Genomic DNA, 7,018 nt, shown 5'->3' with positions numbered 1-7,018 from the left:
TGTGTGTGTATATATATATGTGTATGTATATATACAGTGTGTGTATATGTCCAAGAGCACCACATGAGGACTATATATATATATATATGGTGTGGTGCAGTAGGGTCAGCAGTGAGTCAGAAATGACTTGATGGCACTTAACAACAACAACAATCCTTTGGATGGGCATCGTCGTTAAGTGCCGTCAAGTTGGTTCCGACCCATAGCTACCCTGTATAGGGTTTCCGAGGAGCAGCTAGTGAGCTTGAACTGCAAACCTTGCAGTTCAAATGGCTTTGCAGTCTGGCGCATTAACCCACAGCACCATACCAGGACTAGTTTTGGTTAAAATGAGTAAAGTTGTAATGAACATAATTGTCATTATGAGGACAGTATAAAAATGGCACACAAATTCAGAATGATTTTTTTCCCTTATATGGTACTGTTATAAAAAGCTTTTCCAATACTTTTCATCATTGTAAAATGGTAATACACCCAAGGATATTCAGAATGCAATTCTACTATTAGTAGGTATGCAAGAATGGAATTGTATTTGGTCACCTCCTAAACTTTAAAGATACAAAATTCATATCTTTGGTATTTCATGTAGCAGACAATTTCCGTCACTTCTGGCTAAGTTAGAATATAAGTATTGGTTAAACTTGGCTTATCAAAATTCATTGTTGTTAAGTGCTTTAGAGTCTGTTTGGACCCATAATGACACTGTATATAGGGTTTCCAGGGAGCAGCTGGTGAGTTTGAACCACTGACTTTGTCATTGACAGTCCAGTGCTTATTTTATAGTGCCATACCAGTAGTCCATATCAAAATAAGTACCCCTTTATATACTCACCTTTGAACTTTATTTCTACCTAAGTTAATAATGGGCTGGATTTTAAAATGTAATTTCCTTGCATTGAAATTTGTGAATAACAAATTAAAAAAAATAAAAGACATATTTTATTTCTAGATCTTCGTTAAAATAAGACAGTACTGCTTAATGTGGAAACAATAACTGAAGTGTATTACTAAATCTTACTTGGAAAGTTGTATTCATGATTTTAGGGAACTGTGAATATAAAAAGTATAAGTGGAAAATTAAGATTTCATATGGCTTTTGTAGCTGGCTGATTATTAAATTCTATAAAGTTTATTGTCCTAAAGATGAAATTTGTACAAAACTTTGGAAGACAGGCATTGCATATTAAAAGTGCATGTTTCCAAGGTAGTACAAACTGGTTTTAACAATCTATCATCTTTCATTTACTAAAGGAAATATGTATAAAGAAAAGGAAAATCTTCAATGAGAACAAAATGTTGAGATAATGAAAAGCTACAAGGAAAGAGAAAGGACTTTGGAAAGACTACTAAATAGAAACTATTTTTTCCCCACAACAATCTGTCTGAATTCATTTTGCTTTCATTATATATCTAGCCTGGAGGCAAAGTATGTTGAATATTACAACAAAGAAGGTGTTATAAGAAGGGCTTTTTTTTTTTCAATACTAAAGTATAACATATGTGTAAACCATGCAACCTTGTAACAGGAAGCTTTATAATAAGGGAGGACTGTGCTTAGCTTTCCACAATTTTGGAAGAATGAGTTTTATTAGGTGTTAGACAAAGAAATTATCAACTGACTTTTATGCTGTAAGGTTGAAAGATTTGTTATGACCATTTCTAGACCTTCGCAGTGGTTTTAATGTGAGTCCTGATATATTAGGAACAGTGCCTAATGCTATTAATATGTCTACTGTTGCTAGTTCTCTTAAGGAATATGATGTTTAACTTTTGCCTTTCAATGAAAGATTATTCAAAATTCTGTTATTTTGTGGTTTTCTCAGCAGTTTTAGACTGTTCTTGAATTGATCAACACATAATATAATTTGGGAACCCAATCAATGGTTCTTTTCTTTTTGAAAGACGGTGACAAATTCTTTTGAAACTTGGGAAATTGCCTCCATCATTCATCTCATAGTCTTGCTTTGCTTGTCCTGCCCAACTTCTTGAAAACCATATTGTTTTGATGTCAATATGTAGAATAAATTATCTGTTGGAAAATCAATGTGGATTAAGTCATTGGAAAAAATATAAGTTTGACAGATGATACAGGTTAGTAGGTGTTGGCTTAATGATGGCTCATTTAATGAGAACATAGAAATTAGGGATCTCTGATACCCTTGAACCATATTTCCTGTAAATTGTCTCCAGTTTCGAGATTAACTGGCAATCTTTATGTTTTTCTGGATTTTAAAGGTTAGTATATAACATGCGAGTTTTAGGGTTTATATAGTGCTCATTATAGAACAGTTATTGAAGTGAACTAGAAGAAGTGTAGAAGTCATACCTCTACCTTTTGGCATTTTAACAAACTATTATTTTTTCATGTTACACCTACTCTTCCTCTTTTTTCTCCCCCATTTACAAATAATTTCACACTATGTACCACATTTATTTAAAATGAAGATGAGGGCATTTAAAGATGCCCTTTGGTATGGTTGAATGCATGACATGTCTTTTCAAAACGTAGAGATGAAGTTCCAAGGTTTAAGAGAGCAATGTTGGAAGCTAGCAAGATGTATTATTTTATTTTTTTGTGATTTGTTGAATGTAAAACAGATGACCTTATTTATCTATAAACCTTCACTCCATACACAATAAAAAGTAAAAAAAAAATGTACGCAGCAGCTTGACTCATAATAATGAAAAACTCAAGGGAGTACCAGTGTCCATCATTTGGAGAGTGGATAAATAACCTGTGGTCTATTCATAAAATAATAAACATGTTCAGATCTTACTGATAAGTACAGTTGGTTGTGGAGACATAGAGACACTTGGACTGGATGCTTTTTCTGAATTAGGAATAAGACTATAGATCCTACAGATAGATACAAGAAAGCTTCACAAGTTTGTAGACCTTCTCAAAAAGGTTTCAGTTTTCTTAGAAAGAAAACAACTTAATGAAAACTTATTGTTAAGGGAGAGGACTATAAAAATCCCGTCTATATCCATATATGTCTTGACTACTTAGACAAGACCTTTTATAATTTTTTTGATACTAACAATCACCAAGGATGTAGGCAAGATTCAGTTACGTATCCCAATAAGGTATTGTCCCCATAAAGACTGAAGGATACCAAGAAAAGTTTGCTCTTGGACCTAGTATTAATATATTCAAAACACAATTAAAGGTAAAAATAGTTTTTCTTGATTATCTTTAGCTTCAGAAATTACATTGTTTGCTGTTAAATGCCATCGAGTCGGTTCTGACTCATTGTGACCCTGTATAGGGTTTCTGAGGAGCAGCTGGTGAGCTTGAACAGCCGATCTTGCAGCTCAAATGGCTTTGCAGTCTAGTGCGTTAACCCATAGCGCCACACATTAGACATTTTTTATTTTCAAAATCCATCCTTTTCAGAGAAGATAAAAAATTTATAAAGTCTGTCTTTGGGGATTTTTACTGATTAAGCAACCTTTTTCGTTGCAAGAAGTGTTTCTTTTGCTCATATTCTTTGAGGAAGAGAAAATGAGTGTGGACTGTCCAGATGTAGGTGTTCTGAAAATCAAGGTAGGGCTCTTGCCTTTGGATGCAGATATGTTATGATTTCAGTTTGCAGAGCTTGGAGGCTCTCTCTGGTGTCTTCAGAGTGAGTTTAGTTGAAGGAGGGCTATGAGTGCTCTTCAATGAAGATAGAAAGCTTCTATGTTTACCTTCAGGTTTAATCATTCTCCAAGTGCATGTTTTACAAGTCATCAACAATACACTTGTGTTGTCTTTGTACTTTTTTGCAATTTTTCCTTCTTTAAAACTGAGCGTATAAACCTTTGTTTCTCCATTAAGAAGTTTCTGTGTTTTGGGTGTCATTTCAGGCTTGGGTTTGAGAGTTATCCAGTACCAGCAACTGGAAACAATATGGACATGTTGCTTCAAATGTGTTCTTAGCATCGAGTGACTAACTGTAGGTTTCAAGATGTATGATTGCATTTAAAAAATAGAACATTTAAAATGGACACCCTGCAAGATCACAGAAGGATTAAAAATAACTTTTAACCACTTGCAATTAATTTGATAAAAATAGGAAGTCAGTTAGTGCAGACAAGCTTATAAAGGCATCTGGCCCTATCTCTATCCCTCTGCTCTACACATAGTTCATTTCTACCTTCATTTCTTCTGGTAGTTCAATTTTTATCTCTAAAGAATACCACTGTTTTTGGATTCATCAGATTTAGATTTTTGTCTGTTGATGGACTACAATGATAGATGAAGCTGTTGGTTACAAATATCTCCTTTCTCTTAATTCTTCTAGTGAACCACTATTCTCATTTCTGTTGATGGTTACCTTTGCACCCTCAAAAATATACTTAAACTTTTACTTCTTATGGCATCAACTTTCAGTTCCTTTATTTCAGATTTTAGAAAATGAGGACGTTAACAATCTTAACTTTACCATTTTACTGTACTTTAAGTTTATCAACTTCTGTTACTTCTACTTGTATATACCTGGTCAAGGCTAGTATTATTTACATATTGGCTTGTAATTATAAGTAAATCTTCTATGATTTGTCAGTACATACTTTGTTTGATTTATATATTGTTTAATATAGTGTGCCAGGATCACATTTTCTTCTTTATGAATCCAGGATCAAAATTCTTGAGCTACTCAAAGGAACAGATTCCTGGTAGTGGTGGCTATGTGCCATGGAGTTGGTTGGAGCAGAAAGCCTAATCTGTCTCTCATTGGGCAGGTGGTGGATTCGAACTGACTTCACGGTTAGCAGCCCCACACGTAATCCACTGTGCTACCAGAGCTCCTTAACTTGTTCCTAGTGGATCTTTTTTTTTTCCAAAACATGTATTTCTTTATATTGTCTTATAGTTAATTCTTCAATGTTTTCCAGGCATTCAATCATACTACTAAGTCTGCCAATTCACTCTAGTTCCTAAGGACCATCTCACTATATTGGAGGCATGGGATATTTTTTTCCTTCCTAATTATTTTCTCCTTTTTGAAATACCTCATTTTGTTCTGCAGTAATTTTTTTTTTCTTGATCATTTCTTATTGTAGGCTTTCCTCAAATGTCTGGCTGTCAGTTTATATTTAAGAGTGAAATAATACTGAATATTGTGAAATGGGTTGGGATTTTTGACACTTTGGCATACATATATGTCTTTGAGATGTAGTTTATAGACCATACAATTTGTCCACTTAACGTATATAATTTAATGGCTTCAAGTATATTCAAAGAGTTTTGCAACCATTGTCACTGTCAACTTTAGAACATTTTATTCCCCCAATTAAAACTTATAACCATTAACACTCATTTCTTGTTTTACCCCATCGTGTTGCTGTTACATGCTGTGCAGTCAGTTCTGACTCATAGCAAGCGTGTATAAAGTTTGCGAGGAGCAGCTGGTGGGTTTGAACTGCTGACCTTGTGGCTTGCAGTCTAGTGCTGACACTACAGCACCACCACCAGAAGTTCACACCCAATCCTAGATGACCACTAATTTACTTGGAATTTCCATAGATTTGTCTATTCTGGATATTTCACATACATGGATGGAACCATACTGTTGTTTTTGTTGTTGTTATGTACCATGGAGTCAGTTCTGACTCACAGAGACCCTATATAGGATTTTGAAAAAGTGACTGGTGGGTTTGAACCATCAACCTTTATTTAGTAGAATGTTTTTAAGATTCACTCTTGTTGTAGCATGTATTAGTAAGTACGTCATTCCTTTTTATTGTAAAATAATACTCCATTGTATGGATGTACCACATTTTAATTATCCGTTTATCAGTTGATGGGTATTTGGGTTATTTCTACTCTTTGGCTAATATTAAAAGTGCTGCTATGCACATTTGTGTACAAGTTTTTATGTGAACATATGTTTTTGTGTCTATATTTATATACCTAGGAGTGGAATTGCTGGGTTGTATGGTAATTCTGAGGAGTCCTTGTTATTGTTGTTGTTAGGTGCCATCGAGTCGGTACCAACTAGGTGGTACCACTGATTAAGTGTTGGACTACTGACTTTGGCTGTCCAAACTCAGCAGAGATTCTTTGAACATAAGTCCTGATGCTTCATCCAGAAGATCCCAGCTTGAAGACCCAATGGAGTGCAGTTCTACTTTGCACACTTGGGGTTGCCATGAGTCAGAATCAACTCAGTAGCAACTAACAATATGTTAACTATATGTTTAAACTTTTCCTCGTGAATGGAAATGAAGATTTACAGAGAAGATGTTTGGTTTTACATTCAGCATATCATACACTTTGTTCCATCTCAGTGATTTTAATCCTGAGCAGTTATTCCCACTTCCTTGTCTTATTTCCATTCCACCCTCCTTCTCATCTCTTCTAATTTTTGTCCTTAGGTAAATGTTACCCTTTTGATCTTGAATGGTTGACCATTCCACAGTGAGCATTCCTTACTAATATTGTTTGCCCTCGTATATGCCTATCTACCGCTTGGCTGAAAACGGCCTCAAGGGTGAGTTCGGTTCTAGACCTGAAGGGTGGCTGAGGGCCATAGTCTTGGGTTCCTCTAATATCTTTTGAGGAACTGCCAAACTATTTTCTATAGTAGTTGCACCAGTTTACATGTCCATCAGCAATATTCGAGGATTTGAATTTCTTCACATCCTAGACAATTTCTTCACATCCTAGGGGGTATGAAGTGGTATCGTATTATGGTTTTAGTTTACATTTCCCTGATGTTGAACATCTTTTCCTGTGCTTATTGGCTATACACTTATATTCAACAACAAAGCAATAAAGGCATTCTGTAAGCAGTGAATCTTTGGGGACAAAGGTGGTTGCTGTTTAATGCCATTGAATCTGTTCCAACTCATAGATACCCTGTATAGGATTTCCAAGGAGTGTCTGGTGAATTTGAATCACCAACCTTGCGCTTCAAACCGACCTCATGGGTTGAGTTCTTATCCCACAGTGCCACACCAGGACTCTGTATACATATCTGTCTCCTGTGCATCCTCTCTCTCTCTCTCTCTCTCTCTCTCTCTCTCTCTCTCT

General features: G+C 35.3%; 1 protein-coding gene and 1 pseudogene across 1 annotated transcript in view; one reads left to right on the top strand and one right to left on the bottom strand.

Moving 5' to 3' along the window:
• Nucleotides 1-7,018, top strand: part of BBS9 (Bardet-Biedl syndrome 9) — a 604,103-nt gene that overhangs the window by 57,526 nt on the left and 539,559 nt on the right. The window lies entirely within an intron of this gene.
• The window catches only part of LOC102836110, a 93,624-nt pseudogene continuing 87,646 nt past the window's right edge, over nucleotides 1,041-7,018 (bottom strand).

This window comes from Chrysochloris asiatica, unplaced genomic scaffold (assembly GCF_000296735.1).
Source record: "Chrysochloris asiatica unplaced genomic scaffold, ChrAsi1.0 scaffold00006, whole genome shotgun sequence".
NCBI classification, from domain to species: Eukaryota; Metazoa; Chordata; class Mammalia; order Afrosoricida; family Chrysochloridae; genus Chrysochloris; species Chrysochloris asiatica.
Note: the sequence above shows the minus strand (reverse complement) of the source record. Positions and strands in the feature narration are given on the sequence as shown.